Below are 16,803 nucleotides of genomic sequence, written 5' to 3' on the forward strand. Positions count from 1 at the left end.
AGTGAAGACTAATGGAAGAAAAATAGCCAGGTTTGCCTGAGAATAGTCAAGAGCTACCTAGTTGGCTTACAGCCTTGTTAAAGGCTAAATGACATGAAACCATACTCTGTCATTTTATACATTTTTATATGTATGCTTTGTACAACAGGGATTATATGAGAGATTTAAGGAAAATAGAAGAGGGAAAGATATCATATAGCTTTTAATCTGTACATGTCTATTCTGGCTGATAGCAAATTTAGGAAAGCTGCTTTGGGCTTTCTTTGACTAAATCTGCAAGAAGGTTAATCTATTCATCAAGAAGACTGTCAAACAGAAGGGGGAATATTTACATATCTATGTATTTATTCCTGTTCTCGTAGAAAATTGAAAAGTATTTTATTTCCTATTTCACTTCCTTTTAGTAAGTAGGTACAATTTATGAGACTTGATCAAAGGAATGAAAAAACCCCTGAAGAATATACTTATGGGATAATATGCTTAGCTCTGGGCAGTTTTCTATACACAGAGCTACATGGAGCTACATGAAGCAACATTGTGGTATGTTCTGTGCAAGGGTCTGGTGAGACATAAAAATGCTTTTTTTTAAATTGGTAAGAGTTGTTGGGAGACCACCTTGAAAGTCTGTTACTGCGCAAAATAGTTCTGAGGAGCTTATCAATATCAGAGCTTTTCTGACTTCCGCTTACTAACACAGATTTGTGATCTCAGGAGTTTTTAGTGTGTTGTTTTTGATAATCTGAAGTTTAGATGCAGGTATTAATTCATGCTAGAATAAGCTTTATGACTTTGTGACCTTACATTACAAATCATCCATACTGATATTCAGTGGGAAGCTTGGAGGTAATACTCAAGTAATAATGGCTAATTGTTGTCCTAGCTATTCTTTTGAGTTGATGGTTAGTTGACTGCATCTTCCTTACTTTTCATCATACTTTCCCATAAGGTTACAGTTGTATCCAAGATCCTTCAGTTCATGCAAAGAGGGTGAGAATGCAGGCTGAATGCACTTGAACTGAAGAAACAACATGCGCATGTCCTGTGCATTCTGGTTCAGATCAATGCAGGCAGACATTTCTTACCACACTAGAGTTTATGAGATGGAAAAATCCTGTTTATGGTTGTTACATCTCAGATCTGTATAAACCACATTTTCTTAAAATGTTCTACTTTTGGTTTCAGATACAAGACTCATTGGATTTTCCCACACATCAATACTTTTGCTTACCTCAGTAAAGGTGGCCTGACATTTGTTGCTGCAAAGAGAACCTTTTCTATTCAGTGGATTTTGATGTAAATCTCAGAGATTTCCTCCTATGCTTTGATAATAAAGTTCTACAGCTTGAACTCAATGCATAAATAATGAAAGCTGTAAAACTGAAAATACTTCTTCAGTTTAGAAAGGTATAGAAGCTGTCAACCATGACTTGCCATCTTCAGATTGTACTGTATGTGTTTACTGTAAGACACAAAGTTATTTAATCGGCAACACATTCTAATACATGTTTTTCAACAAATATACTTTATTAAAGGTATGAGCAGGAGTAACTGGAAATAGGCAGAGATCTAGAAAGATCAGTGTGCACAAAACCACGGAATGAAAAATGCTGAGAGCTCCTGCTTTTAGCACTGCCTGGGTTTGGAGACAATAGGTCATGCAGACCTCTAGTTTATTTAATGTAGTAGCAAGTGAGGTCATTTTATTTCCTTCTCAGTGGTATAATGCACGTTAAAGCAGAAGTTGTATGTGGCCTATGATTCAGAGTGCTTTTCAGACTTTCTACTTTGAAGACTCACACAGTTTGGAAAATGAAAGAAAATCGATAGCAGCTCTGCGGAAAAAGAATCTTAGCAAGCTACTCAAAAAGGTTGCCAACTGTAATGTTCTCAGGATTTTCGTAATGGATCCTATTAGGCTCATCACTTCAGGATTTTGTTCCTCTGAAGTGTAAACATAAAATACACACTACATACTTTACTGGTAAACTGACTGAAAGGAAATAAAGCCAAGTACAGTGAAGAGAAGGATGCAGTCTATTTCCAGAAATAATGTGTTCTCTTCCACATACCCAGACTGGAGGTACTGATTTCAGGTCAAGTATGGCACAAGCTTTTTAGAGTTGCTGGTATGCCCTGACATACCATGAGCTTTTTTGTGCATACTTCTGTAATTAAGTTAGCTTATGCACTAAATACTGTGTAGTCCACAATTTTATAAACTCTTTTCTTGAACTTCTAGCTCATTTTCTTTGGAAATTTCTAGGGAAAAGAAAGCATGCCAAGAATTCATCATAAAGCCTTTAGAATTTGAGTATTTGTATTTATGCCATTAGAGAAGAGCTGATGGTCTTCCTTTTTGACTAGAATGCTGACAACTGAATGGAGATTCAGGTATCAGACAAGAGCTCTCTCTCCATATTTGGATGTAGAGTTTAGATATGAAATAAAATGGTGAAGAAAAATAGCGAATAGAATATACACCCGCCTGAATGTACCACATATCTCAAACTGTTTCACAACACTCATTGTGCTGCTGTCACTTCAGAAACTGTAAGCAGAACCAGCATGTGGATAAAAAAATGCTGTTAGCAAGGAATTTTCCTGCTGCTTTCTAAGCCGTGGGATACTTTTCTCTCACATGAAGAGATCAGCAGAAGTTCTGTAAACTATGAACACCTGCGACCTTGTAGAACAATGTTTATGGTACAGTAGAAAAATATTTTGACAATGGATGCTTTAGGATTTTAGCCAATCACCCCCAAGGGGTGGTTGATCCTTTGTCCAATTAGACTATGAAGAAGAAGTCTATAAAAGAGTTTGTAAAATAATTAAATAAATCAATCTTGCTGCACAATTCCTGCCTGCTGGATCTTCTCTCCTTCTCCCTACGGCTGCGGGACACGGTAGTATCGACAGTGGAAATACCAGCAGTTGTTACGAAGTTAGTAACTGCTCCCATGTGACCCTTGGACAGGACTTGATTAATGAGGAAGAGCATATACATAGGGGAGCGCCATTTTTTAATGTTGTGGAGTTTTTAAGAAAATTGTTGCATCTTATTAAATGAAGACGTCATTCCATGTAAACTGTAGTGTGATGGAAGAGCTGTTCTCTCAGCTCTCTCTGGCTTTAGGCCTATCAATTATAATTTGAACAGGCTGCTTGAATCTCATTTTAAATCTTCCAAAAATAAGGTATGCGCACTTAGTTGGTGGTCACTAGGACCTGTAAAAGAACTAACGCAAATGTAGAGCAGATCTTCAGTCAGTTTCACCAAAATTCAATTAAACCTTGCTTGTTTATCTCAGCAGAGAGTCAGGCCACCCCTCCTCTCTACAAGCCTTACTTATCTTTCTGAGGTTTTCATAACCTAATGTCCAAGAAGATTTGAGGTTCTATCCTCAGCCTTGTCTTTTTCTTATCTCAGTAGCTCACCTCACCATTCCTGCTCAGTGCTGTGATACCAGGTGCCCAGGTCTGAGGTTATATAAAGCTGGGTTATTTATATCATTTCTCACTAATTTTCATGCTGTTAATTTGATCTTGTTCAGCAGGGTGTCACGAGTTTTTAGCTTAACTCATACAGTTTCTCATGTATTAACTTTGTGTTTCACTTTAAGAATCATAATCTTTATTCTTCCATGTATTTTATCCATCCTTCCACTATGACTCCTGCATGTCAGTTGTGAATTATTCCCATTTCACTAGGTTTTGGTTTTGTTCAGAGTAATTGTATTATTACTGAGTCTACCTTAAGAAGGTCATTTAATGTCTTGTGTGTTTGTGTGAGCATAGAGAGAAAAAATGCCTTGCAATTCGTAATCAGAACCATTACAGTAGTTATAGACTGTGATGCGTCTTTGTTTTTATTCAGTTGGATTTTTCCATAGTTTGTATGTGTTTTTATTGATTTTAGATTTGAATACAAGTTGCGACTGCTTGGGAGGGTCTTGCATAAAATTCAGTAGTGCAAAATGCTGCTGCCATTTTCTCATGGAAAAATAAATCAGAACTGAATATTTAATGTATTGAAAAGGGGATGGAGAGAAAGTGTTTTTCCTTCCAAGTATATTATTTTCAGTTGTCAGATTGCAAAGCTCCAAGTAAGAATTCATATGGATCATCTGTTTTCTTATATCCCCAGCTGCCTTTCAGATCCACCCTGGCAGAATTTCTTGTGGTAGGTTCTATAAATTGCATGTTTTGAAGTAATTTAAAATAAAGATTTTTAGGGTACAGTTTTACAGAAGTATTCAGAACTGGATTCTTCCCAGTCTTTCTGAAGAGTTTTACTGCTGATATCAATAGAACAAAATTTGGCTTGTGGTGAATAGTTTGAAAATCCCACTACTGGTTACTAAAACAAAAATCTTTTGTATTCCTTAATCTCTTCAAGTGGCAGGGTGTGTTTGCTTCAGCCAGGTAATTTGGATTGACCACACAGAAACTCTTGTAATGTAATTCCATACTTACATCATGAAGCAGACAGGAAAAAACCATTTTATTACCCTGTCGGCACTGAAAGAATACAGAACACACAGATGTGGTTGTAGACTGTCTTTCTAGAAGAGTTAGTTCATGCCCTAGGTACCACCAAATACATTAGAAAATATAAATACTCTTGTAGATATGAATTATTTTAAAAGGCAGAAGCTTATTTGAGAAAATTTTGTTACTCACAATGCAGTTTGTTAAGAACCTGAGCTAGTCCTGTGTAATACTGAATTTTGTTTCCTAAAACACAGCTCTAGAGGTAGAGCTATTATTGACAGTTCATACCCATAGTCTGTAACACATTACAGTGCCAACCTGTAAAACAAACATCCCCAGAGATTAAGATTTTTAGGGAAAAAATAGATTAATACAGAGAATGGTTTGGAAGACTCAATATAGAACACAAGGACTGTCTCAGAGTGTAGTCTGCATACCTGAGTGTCATCATGGGGGCATCACAGGGTAAAAGAAAATCCTACTTAAACAACATGTAATTAATTGTAATTAAAACTAGATAGAATATACAGTTAAGATTATTAAACAAATGTACTTAGAAAATGATAGCTTGGGGAAGCACCATGAAATGAGTGAAAGAGCGTGTACAGCCATCCCATACAGCAGTGTTTAATTCCAATTTTACTTTGAATCTGGAAAGCTACCACAAATTTGATTTAAGTTTTTTAGGCTTGGACTGAAGAAAAGTGTAGATATGATTGTGTGAACACTTCCAAAAAAACAAAAGCAGAAAGCAAAGATTCAGTGGTTTGTGTTTTGTATGTTCAGGAGCCTTGAGAGTTCGGTTTGATTTCTCTGGTTTAGAATACTTCAATAAACACTATTAACTGAGTATCTCTTAGTGTGGGAAATGTATTTTGTCAGTCTCTTAAAAATGTTAACTGAAGGGGAAAAAAAATCAAAGTGCCTGTTAAAGAGATGTTAAATACTGTTTGTCACAACATGAGTTTAATGGTCTGCTCTACCAATAAATTGTTGATATAAAGTGACTTACAAAATTTAAGTCAAAATGAGAATTAGTTAGTGTTTAAAGCTTATCTAAAACTGATGTAAATTTGGCAGAAACAGAACAAAACATAGAACAAAATGTAGACTTTTTTGTGAAACTGAGTATGTCTAGTCTGCATTGAAACTAAATTAGTTTTTCTTCTTGTGTATATAGCAAAACCAGAAACATTTTACACACCTCTCACAATTCTGGTCTATAACATTAGCAAGAGGTGGGATATTCAACACAAGTCTTTTGTTATCAGTATCTGTACATTTGTAGTTTAAGAGTCTGAAATACACTTTGTTCACAATCATAATCTACTAAAAGGATGCCTAAAACATGAGCTGTATGATTAAGTATATTACATAAAAACGCAGTAATGTTGCTCTAAAAGTTCGATCTGGTATAATTTCCCCCCCAAAACTGTTTGCAGACAGCTTGTCCAGAAAATGAGTTATTCATTTAGGTAATTGCTGTAATTCAACTGAAAAAACCAAAGCATAATATCACCCCTGCTTGTTAGAAAAGCAGTGTGAAAATTCAGCAAAACCATATTGAAGTTTTCAAAAAAAAAAAAAAAAAATTGGTTGTATTGGCGGTGTGGTTTCTGTGCTTATCTAACTAGAAACAGAGGCATTTGAGATCAGACACTCTTGGCTCCTTGTTCATCTATTGCTCTACTGAACCCAGTGCTGGTGGGGTGGGTTACCTTCTTTGCCTTCTGCTTTTGATTCCAAGCTCTTTGGAGCAGGTCTGCTTGTGTAAACATGCATATGGAAAGGATCTGCACACAGAATGGGTGGCTATTCAAGATGAATCTGAACAAAGGTAGAGGACTCATCAGGAATGTAGATCTCAGCAGGCCCTGCTTCTATAGGGTATTATGTCTTCAGAAGGGAGTTAGGGAGTGAGGAGGGAACATAATGGAAATGGTTAGGGCCTCACTATAACGGTATACCAGTGACAGTATCCTCTCAGACATTTGTAGAACAGGGGAAGACTACATATTTCTCACTCAGGAGTTCATTTTCTGTTCTCTCCTTGGAGATGCAAATCTACAAAGGGATGTGAACAATGCAGTGTGAAAAGACTCCACTGTAATTTATATAGAATCAGCCCTTGTTGTGGTAGCAGAGAGGAACATGGTAAACAAACCTGTAGGGAACACCATAAAACTGCAGCCTTCTTGCAGTATGAAAACGAAAAGACCTGCTTAGACCTAATTTTTTGGGGGAATTTGTGCCACGGAATCTGCATATATCCTAAAGGACATGGTTCTCTACAGTGGTGGGCATTCAGCAGCAGTGCAGGATGTATACTACTAGTTATTTTATCACAAAGATAATTTTGATCTTCTGCAACTCTCTCATAGCTGGAATTGTATGTAAAACAGTAGGAGCAAATATGTCTCCTTATACTTCTATAAATAACTGATTTAACTGCATTGAGAAAATTAATTCCTTCTGGCATTATCCATTACCTCACTGTAGCCTTTGTGCCACAGCCAGACACCTTGGCTACCCAAGGGCAAAAGTGTCCTTTTGTTTAAAGATGTGCTCGTGCCCCATTTATTAAGGGCATTGTAATTGTTAGGTTTGCTGCACATGGCAGCAGAGATGCTTTTTTCCCTGTGATAGTTTATGGCAGGTTTACCCTGACTCTCAGCAACTTGAAAGAAGCTTCCCTGAATCCCAGAAATGGCAAAATTCTAACGAAGTGTTACCTATAGGCTTTGGAAACCTAATGAATTGTAACAGAAAGGCTTTTTGTCTTGTGGGGGAAATGTTAGTGTATCAAATCTAGGATATTTTGTATAATGTAGACACTTTACCTTTTTCAATTTCAACGCTTAAATCATGAGCTGGCCTGAAAGAATGAAAACCTAAAACAAAATGAGTGACAAAATGCTGAACCATACTACTGAAAAGCAAAACCACAGCACTGTATCATCAACAAAATTGAACACCCCCCCCTCCCCCCACCAATTACTCTAAATTATTATGAAATGACTTTTTGTAATCTAGTTTTCTTTTTTTTTTTTTTCAGTTTTGAAAATCTTAAACTTACACAAAGCAAGGGAACAAGGGAAGAAAATTGTCCAGAGGGTTGCATTAAGGTTTGCATGGTGCTGTGTAGGGTCCAGATCCATTGTTAAAACAACTAAGGCTAATAACCAGCACTGAGGTAATGTGGAGTTGGTAAGATGGCATTGGAGAAAAAAACTATCAACTTTCTCCTCTTTGCCTTTATTTTGTAACTCAAAAAACCTGACAGCTGAGATATTTCCTAAATAGTTGCTAGTAACAGTAATCTTATTTTAGAATGATTACAGGTTTATGCCAGAACCTGGTGATTCTTTTCTTGTTGAGACAGGCAGCTAGTGCACAGTTTTGTACTCATCTAATCTCTCATGCTGGGAACAAGCATACAGGTACATTTTGTTCTCAGAATAATTTTTGAAGAGGTTTCAAAATCATTCAGGCATGATCCTTCACCATTGGTGTTCACACTAGCCTACCCTCTACCTTAGTCTTTTCTACATATACAACATTTAGCAAGTAAACAGAAAGAACTCCACTAACCTTCCCTTCTTGTTCCAGCACAAGGGCAGGGAACTCACCACCACCATACTGTAACACAGAAGATAATTTTCAGCTGATATTGAAACACCAAGAGACAAAAATAACTGCATGTAAAGTGTCATAAAATCATACTTCCAAGGACTTTTGTTATTAGAAAATAGGTCAATTTGTGCTATTTTTGAGGATGTTTGTGACCTTTCTGGTAACGATCCTGTTGGCTTGGTGATATTCAAATTATAATTCTATTTTAAAAATAACACCTGCGTGCATTTGGTGTTGAACACCTAGATGGAGGACAAAAATCTTAATGAACTTCTAATTGACTGAAACATGGCTGGCCCTCATTTGTGCTCGGGCTGATTAATTTCTCTGGTTTAGCAGCTCCTATAGATGCATGCAAATTCAGGGTACCAGAGGCCCTTTTTAAGAATCCTGCCAGTTTGGTTTAACTGCCTAAACTTCTTGCACCTTTTCTATGTTCCTAATTTAAATTGGCAGTGCTTGTGAATGGTATCCGGTTGTCATCACTAGAGAAAAGAACCGTTCCTTCTGTTCCCAGAACTAGTGCAGTGTGAGCTTTCTCATCTGGTGACACAGGATGACTGGGATGAAGAGGAAGGAAATAGCCCCATCTTTCATCTTTTTTTTTTTTTTTTTTTTTTTTGGGAGGACAGTGCTGAATAACTAAATCCCTTCTATCACAGGCAAAGGTTCAGTGTAATATATCCCACAGTACATCTGGACCATCTTATTCGACTGCTAAAGGGCAATTAATTTCTCATAGAATTGTCTTCATATTAATAATGTCATCAAGATCAGAGTGGCCAAAAAAGTATGTTCTGAAATACTTGTTGTTAATCGAATTCCATAAATCTGTTGAGAACATTTTAATAATTGAGACAAAATATTGTAATAATATAAAAAGGAGAGAGAGAGGGAGAGAGGAATAAACCCTAGAAGAAACAACTGATGCACTGTACAGTTGCTCCCCTCTTGCTAAATGATGCCCAGCCCATCCCTGAGCAGGCAGCCCCAGCCAGCTTCCCCCCAGCCAACTCCTGACAGTTTGTATACTGAGCATGACGTTCTGTGCTACGGAATATCCCTTTGGCTAGTTGAGGTCAGATGTCCTGGGCATGCTCCCTCTGGCTTCTTGTGCACCTGCTCACTGGCAGAAATGGGAAACTGGGAAGTTCTTGACTTAGAGTAAGCACTGCTCAGTAATAACCAAAATATCACTGTGTTATTAACATGATTCTCATACTGAATCCAAAACACAGCTCTGTACCTGTTGCTAAGAAGAAAACAAACTCTATCCCAGCTGAAACCAGGACAGTATCCACCCCTTATTCCATATAATTTATATCATGCCAGGTCCCATGCTTTCCTACGCACCATTAACTATCCTGTCTTTTGATGGGTGGATATGCAACTATCACTCCCTTAGTCTGTGGACAATGTCTATAGAAGTCCGTTGAGCTCATTTAGTTTGTGACCTGGAGCTCCTTCCATCATAAGAGTCTGTGGTGTGTGGGTTTGGACTGTTGCATGTTGAAGCCAGTTCTGATTCTGTCACTGCTGCACTTGTCCAGTTTTATTAAAGTTCCTTATTTATTAACATGATGTACTGGACTGCTCCATCCTCCCACGTTACCCACCAAGTGCACACGGGCCCTTGAACAGAAGCAATCCCATGGACAGGTTTGCCTTTCTCTAAGGAAGAAATAACCCAGTCCATTTTCCTCAGCATATTTTTAATGTGCACTGCAGGAATTCTATCCCCTTCTGTAGTACATAACAGTCTTGTTTGAGCATGGCCAGCCTGACTGGCAGATCCCCTAGTGTTGACTGAGGAGGTGGCCTTTGCTAAATGTGTATCCCAGTGTTTGGAGGTCCCACCACCCATTGCTCTCAGTGCAGTGTTTAACAGTCCATTCTATTCTTCAGTCCAGAGGCTGGTTCATGGTAGCGAATGTGATACACACACTCAGTGCCGCACTCTTTGGCCCAAGTGTCTATAAAGTTCTTCCAGACTTGAGTCCCAGTGTCTGCCAATTCTCTCTGTGGTACCATGTCTCCTTAAGGCTTGCCTTTCAAGGCCCAGGAGAGTATTCCAAGCAGTAGCATGGGACACAGGATATATATCCAGTGGCTTCTTCCACCACTGTAAGCACATGGTGCTTGCCTTGGTGGGTTTGTGGAAGTGTGATACAGTCAATCTGCCAGGCCTCCCCATATTTGTATTTCAGCCATCATCCTCCTTACCAGAGAGACTTTCATCACTTGGCTTTCTTAATTGCAGTGTATGTTTCACATTCATAGATAATCTGTGTGATAATGTCCTTGCTTAAGTGCACTCCTTGGTCATGAACACATCTGTATGTTGCATCTCTTGATGGCCCAGGGTGTCATGGACCCACTGAGCTAGAAACCATTCACCCTTATGTTGCCAGTGCAAATCCACCTGAGCTAATTCAGTCTTAGCAACCTGATCCACCTGTTGGTTATTCTGTTGTTCTTCAGTGGTCTGATCCCTGGATACATGAGCGTCTATCTACATGATGTACCTTCATAACCAAGTTGTCCATCTGGACCACAATAGAGTAGCCCAGATGGCTTTACCTCTGCACTGCCAGTTATTCTGCTTCCATTGCTGCAATCACCCCCACAGGGCATTTGCCACCATCTGTGAATCAGTACAGAGGTGAAGTATTGGCCATTTTTCTTGTTCAGCAATGTCTGAACCCAGTTGGATGGTTTTCATCTCTACAAACTGACTTACCTTTTCCTTCAGCAGTTTCCACACCCTGTCAAAATGGATTTCATACAGTTGTCTTCCAACTGTGATGCTTTTCTACAGCAGGACCCACGATTAAACAAGGCATATTGCACACTGAACATGACATTGTATGGTGTAGAATATCCCTTTGGCCAGTTTGGGTCAGCTGTCCTGGACATGCTCCATCACAGCTTCTTGTCCACCTGCTCACTGGCAAAGCATGGGAAACTGGAAAGTCCTTGAACTGGAGTAAGCACTCCTAAGCAACAAAATATCAGTGTGTGATCAACATTATTCTCACACTGAATTCAAAACACAGGCCTGTACCAGCTACTGAGAAGAAAATTAATTATATCTCAGCTGAAACCAGGACGCTACCTAGAAGAGGGAGTGGTTTTGGCAACTGCTGCTGACGTAATTACTCTAATTCATATCTAAAATATTGCTTGTTCATGTAAAAGAAAAATGTTTCCTGCACCTCCTCACAAATTCTCTGTATAGCTTCTCCTTAGCTGGCAAGTACCCTCCTGTGCCCCTGCATCTCCCTGTCCAGAGCTGTCTCTGTGTTGTCGCCCCCAGTCCTGGCCTTTTAACATGATACTTCACCTCCATCTACATGTTCTCCAGCAAGTCTCCAGCAGAGAAGGGAAGGTGAACAGCAGGTTGAGTTAAATTATTTTCCCTCCAAAATGTTAGTTTTGTGCCTCTGACATGTCTTCTTCCTGCTACCCACCATCACTTCTCCTCTCCACCACGTGGGCCTGGGAAATCCACAATCCTGCTGCTCAAGGTACAGAGCACTTAGAAAATAAGCAGAGTAATATGGACCCATATAAATTAAAAAAAACCCCATGTACCTAAGGTACTATTTACAAGCCAATTGTAAATGATTTTATTATTTACCGATTCAACTGTGTATTTTTCACATAGGCTCACTCAACAAAAAATGTTTCTGTTTAAATCTATTGTCAAGTTGAGGCAAAAGCATGTATTGCAAAATCACTTCTGTTAACATTACAAAACTATTTTTTCTGTTTGTGGACTTTGGATCAGAAATGCTCTGTGTTGCATGTGTTCCCCGATGACTGCTGTGTAATTAGGCGCTGATGTTTCAGCAGAAGAATGCTCTCTAGCGTGCTGCCAGACCAACACACTCCCTGCTGCACCTGCACAGAGCTCCCTGATAAGGCCGCTCCGATTGGCACCTGAAGGAATGTGGTGTAGATCAGCAGCAAGTCCCCAGTACAGTGGCTCCTCTGTATCCTCAGTTAAGCTGTAACTGATATACAAACAGGAAAAAAAGCTGACTTTTTGTTTGTAACAAGCAGTGCATAGAGTTAGAGCGGATTAGATTTGTATTTTGAAAAGAGCAAATTTCAGTGGCTTTCAAACATTTGGACTTGGTTCAGATCCTGCAACAATGGAAAAAGTTTGCAAATCTAAGCCCAAGCAATCTTAGAACTACTAGATTAGTTTTTTCTCTATAACCTGCATTTCTTCTCATAGATAGGACCAAATGAATAGGTTCCCCCTTTATTAAATGTAAGTAACAATTATAACCATTCTTCCAAAAGTCATGCATTTTTTTCTAGCACTTTCTTTTGAGTATGGATTGAAATAATTTTTCATACACTAACACTTAAATGATCAGTTAGGATCCAGGCCACATTCTGCTGAATGCTGCACACACTTGTTATGCTCAGGCAGTCTGCATTTTGGTAAGCTATTCAAATAAAACATACTAATAGGAGGAGACAAGTACTTTTCTTACCCAAATACAGGTCACTGTAGAATCACACAGACTAATATTGTGGCCAATAGGATTCAAAGGGCCTGAATCACTATCTTATTGACTGTTGCTCTTCACACTCCCTGTTACATCCTGTGTCTTCATCAAATGTTACAGGTGATAGACCAGCACCTAAAAGGGTAATTGGTATCCATAGCTCCCTTCATTTAGACAATTGGCTGATCAAGATAGATATTACAAGGAAGACCAGGAAGACCAGACTAATCCTCGAAGTTATTTTTCTCAGCTATCCCATGTACTTCTAGCTGAATTGTTATCAAGGAATCAGAAGAGAGCAAGGGCCAGAATGGGCCTGGGTGGCTGATTCTACAGCTTTTTGATAGTGTGGCCTTTATTAGCAGGTTGTGTGCCATGTAATGCTCGTTTCTTCTATGCCCTGCAGTGCTAAAAAATATGCGGAACAGACATTGTATTGTCCTGGCAAAAACCTATGCATAAGAGCCTTTATAAAATCACAGCCTATAAATTGCTTTTTCCCTTTCTCATATCTGAAAACCAGATAAGCTCTTACTGAAAAACTTTCAAATATCCTTCTGCTTCAGCTCTCCAAACAACAGACCACTGGGACCCTGTTGCTGTGAATAGACCACATCTCTAAGTGACTTGAAGAGCTTTCCTGACTATAGATGTTTCCCTGACTCAAGTCTAGACTTGTGATAATGCAGCCCCTTTTGGAGCCACTTTTACTGTGATATCTGAGTAGTTTTGGAGTTTTGAGTCTATTTATATTCTCTGTGATAAAGCTACCCAGATATGGCAGCAAGGGAATCAGACTAGAATCTCAGAAATCAAAGATTACCAAAACATGCCTCACCTTGTTAATGTTTTACTAATGGTATGGATGCATTTTTACCTTTTTCTTGGGGAGGAGGGGGGTGTAGGGGGGACGGCAGCTGGGGGCATGTTTTGTTTTGCTTACATTCCTGGGTACCCTGACCTGTCACACTTTACTTGAGATTTAAAATCACAACCTGAGTTAAATCCCCCTCCATTTTTAGTTTTGTTGTTAGTACTGAAGTATCATTTCATGTGCTTTGCAATGATTTAATTATTACCCTTTCACGCAAGGTGAAGGAACACAACAGAGCATACTGTTTTCAGAATGTTATTTACAAGATTTTGCAAGAGCCATCCTCTGACCCAGGCTGTGTCTCCCCCTTGGCAGGATGCACTTCTGCGTGGGGGAACCTATAAATGAGTCCCACTGTGACATGGTCTCAAGGTCACCATGGCTGCAGTCTCAGAATGTCCAGCTCTGGATAAATGATAGCCTTACAAACCTTTCATGTGACATCACTGCTGCAACAATGGGTTCGTAGCGATATCAGCAGTGCAGGAGATGGCCGTAAACGTGACATAGCATGTGTGCTATGTGCCATTTATGGTGGCACCAGTTCCTACCAGGAGGCTGGTGAGAGTCTTAGGGTTCTTTTAAAAAGGGTAATGAGGGAAAAGAGACACCAGCATTGCAACTGAATTTCAGAATAACCCCTATCAGATTACTCATGGTTCTCTTACTGAGGGTGTGGGGGTGTATTTGTAGTGTTTCTACAAGACCAGATACATCCTACTGCATTATTCATGGAAAAAAACCTCACTTACTTTAGCCTGAAAGACATGTAGGAGGAAAACTCAGTTCAGTTTGTTCACAGCATGATTACCTTAAATTCTAACCCAGCCATTGTGGCTGTTGAGTTAGTGGTGAACCTGTGTGCTCTTCACAGGGCATGATGCACTCCTGCCACATGTGACACACGGGTGTCAGTAGGGTGATGCTCATTTGTGGAAAAGGTGAAATTAAAAAATCCCCAAGCCTTTACTTCGGGACAGAGTGTGACAGGGTGAGCTATGTACCCATCATTTTAATTTCTGATATTTGCCATGTGCTCATCCTAATAAAATCCAACTTTCCTTAGTTTAAAAGACTTGCTGTCTTTTTGAGCAGCTCAGAGATGGGAAATGCAAGGGCAGATCCAGCTCAGAGCTCTGGCTGATTTGTGTCAAGCCCTGAGATGATGTCAGTTTACAGACCACTACTGCATCTTCCTTTACTTGAGTCCTTTCTGGAAGATGGTCTGAGATGAATTTGAAAGAAGGCCATTTTCAAAGTGCAAAAGCTCTGGAAAGGTTTTTTCGTTTATTTCCTTTCCTAAGCCTACAGGAGCTTGGCTAGAGGAGCTTGATGAAGAAGGTGGGGTACATTCAACCAATGTTGTCTCTCAGTTACTAGTTGTGTCTTGGCATTGCTAGGCAGAAAAATATAAAATATAAAATATCTTTCAATTTATTTGTTTTATTTGCCCTGTTTATTAATTTGCACTTCATTTTCTCATTCTGGGCAAAGGAAGGAATTTATCCTTTTTGATTCATATTATTAGTGACAGAATCCTCAGACATCCATCTTCAAAATACAGTATTTATTAATGTAAAAAGAAGTACTTTTAAAATGAAATGGAAATTATTCATACCTGGTTTTATTTTGCTTATGGGGTTTAAATTTAGGGAAAGTTAGTCTAAATAATGCCCTTTAGGCAATGAAACCCTGGCAAATATCTCTTTATATTAGGTACTGTTACCCAAAGACTCAGTGATGTGGCAGTCAATAGATACACATATCTATATCCACTTTCCCTGTAGTTAAATAAACTTTTAAAGAAAATGCTCCATTAGCTCCTGATCATCAATCTTAATGTAATAATGGAGCTGTTTAAACTCAGATAGTCTTCTCCCTGCCCCCCTCCCAACCACCACCCCATTCTATTAAAATATTTACATTGTAATAACTCAGTAGGGTTCGTGTTTTGGTTTTTTTTTTTTTTCTAAATTGAAGGCCTGTAAGTGGGTGAAAGTATTTTAAAGCAGGGTGAGACTGAAGGGACGTGACATGTTATTGAATTAAGGGCCTTAGAAGGTGAGGGCTGTGCAGTCATAAATTTCAGGAATGCGGATGTAACTCTCTGAATGTGTATATGAAGTTGACAGAGTTTGACAGCTACCATCTGTGAACAATAATGTATAGAGCAGCAGGGCTACATGATGCAGACTGGAATGTACCTATCAGGCTCTAAGGACTATAACAATTTACTACTCATTATCAGTGACTGTGGTCATGATTAGCTGCAGGGGTTGGAATGAAACTTGGAAATTATGAGAACAAAGTTTCCCTTGTTAAAGCAGAATAATTAGTTTAATACATATGAGGAGAAAACAGGCAGGACACTTCCTTCTTTTTCCTGCTCATGAAAACTAAAAAAATGCATAGTGAAAATGGATGGACTGTTACCTTTTTCTGCATCACTTGAAATATGAGAAAATGGCTATTTTGTATTCATTCCCTTACTGTTCCAGGACTTTCCACAACTCTGCAACCTTTGCAGCATAGAAAGGCACTGACATAATTACGTGACAACTGTGTTAATGCTCCATTCATGTATCAAAGCTGATTTCTTGTGGTCTGTGCTTTCCTGTGTTCCATCAGAGCATAGCACTGCAGCCAAAATATACCTTTGAAGCATAGCATCTAGCAAGTAAAATCTCCATTAAAAAAAAATGGTTCTTTGCTGTTTTCTCAGTAGTTTGTATTGCAAACAAATCTGTGTTTTCCCACAGGTTCATATTTTTCTTGGTAGACACCTTAAAATACAGTGCTGCTGGAGCTGCAGAGAAATACTGTGAATTCTCATTTCAGGTTGCCCAAGTACATTGTGTGTTGAGACTGAGAGACCTCTTATTGCTTAGTATAAATGCACATGGGTCAGTCCCACTGGAAGTTGTTTATTTAAGATGAGAATCTGTCCCAGGAAATCAAGGAAATTATCAGATAAGAAACAGAAAACATACAGTCTCCACAATGCATATCTCAATGCCCACAATAATATATATTCCCATTCTTTTCCTGCAAACATTTGCTTTTCTTCCACAAATGACATCAATCCTAGTCTACACACATTAGTCAATAGTGAACTCCGACAGCAGTTTAAGCTTCAACAACAAGGTGCCCAGATTTCTAGGAAGGGCATTTGACTTTGAAAAACATTCAGCAAAAATGAACATTGAAAGAGAGAAACAGCAGGAAGTCTACTGAGCAAGAACAATATCATCCATCCTCTTTAACTGAAAGAGAAAGGTTAAG

This window comes from Corvus moneduloides, chromosome 5 (assembly GCF_009650955.1).
Source record: "Corvus moneduloides isolate bCorMon1 chromosome 5, bCorMon1.pri, whole genome shotgun sequence".
NCBI lineage: Eukaryota > Metazoa > Chordata > Aves > Passeriformes > Corvidae > Corvus > Corvus moneduloides.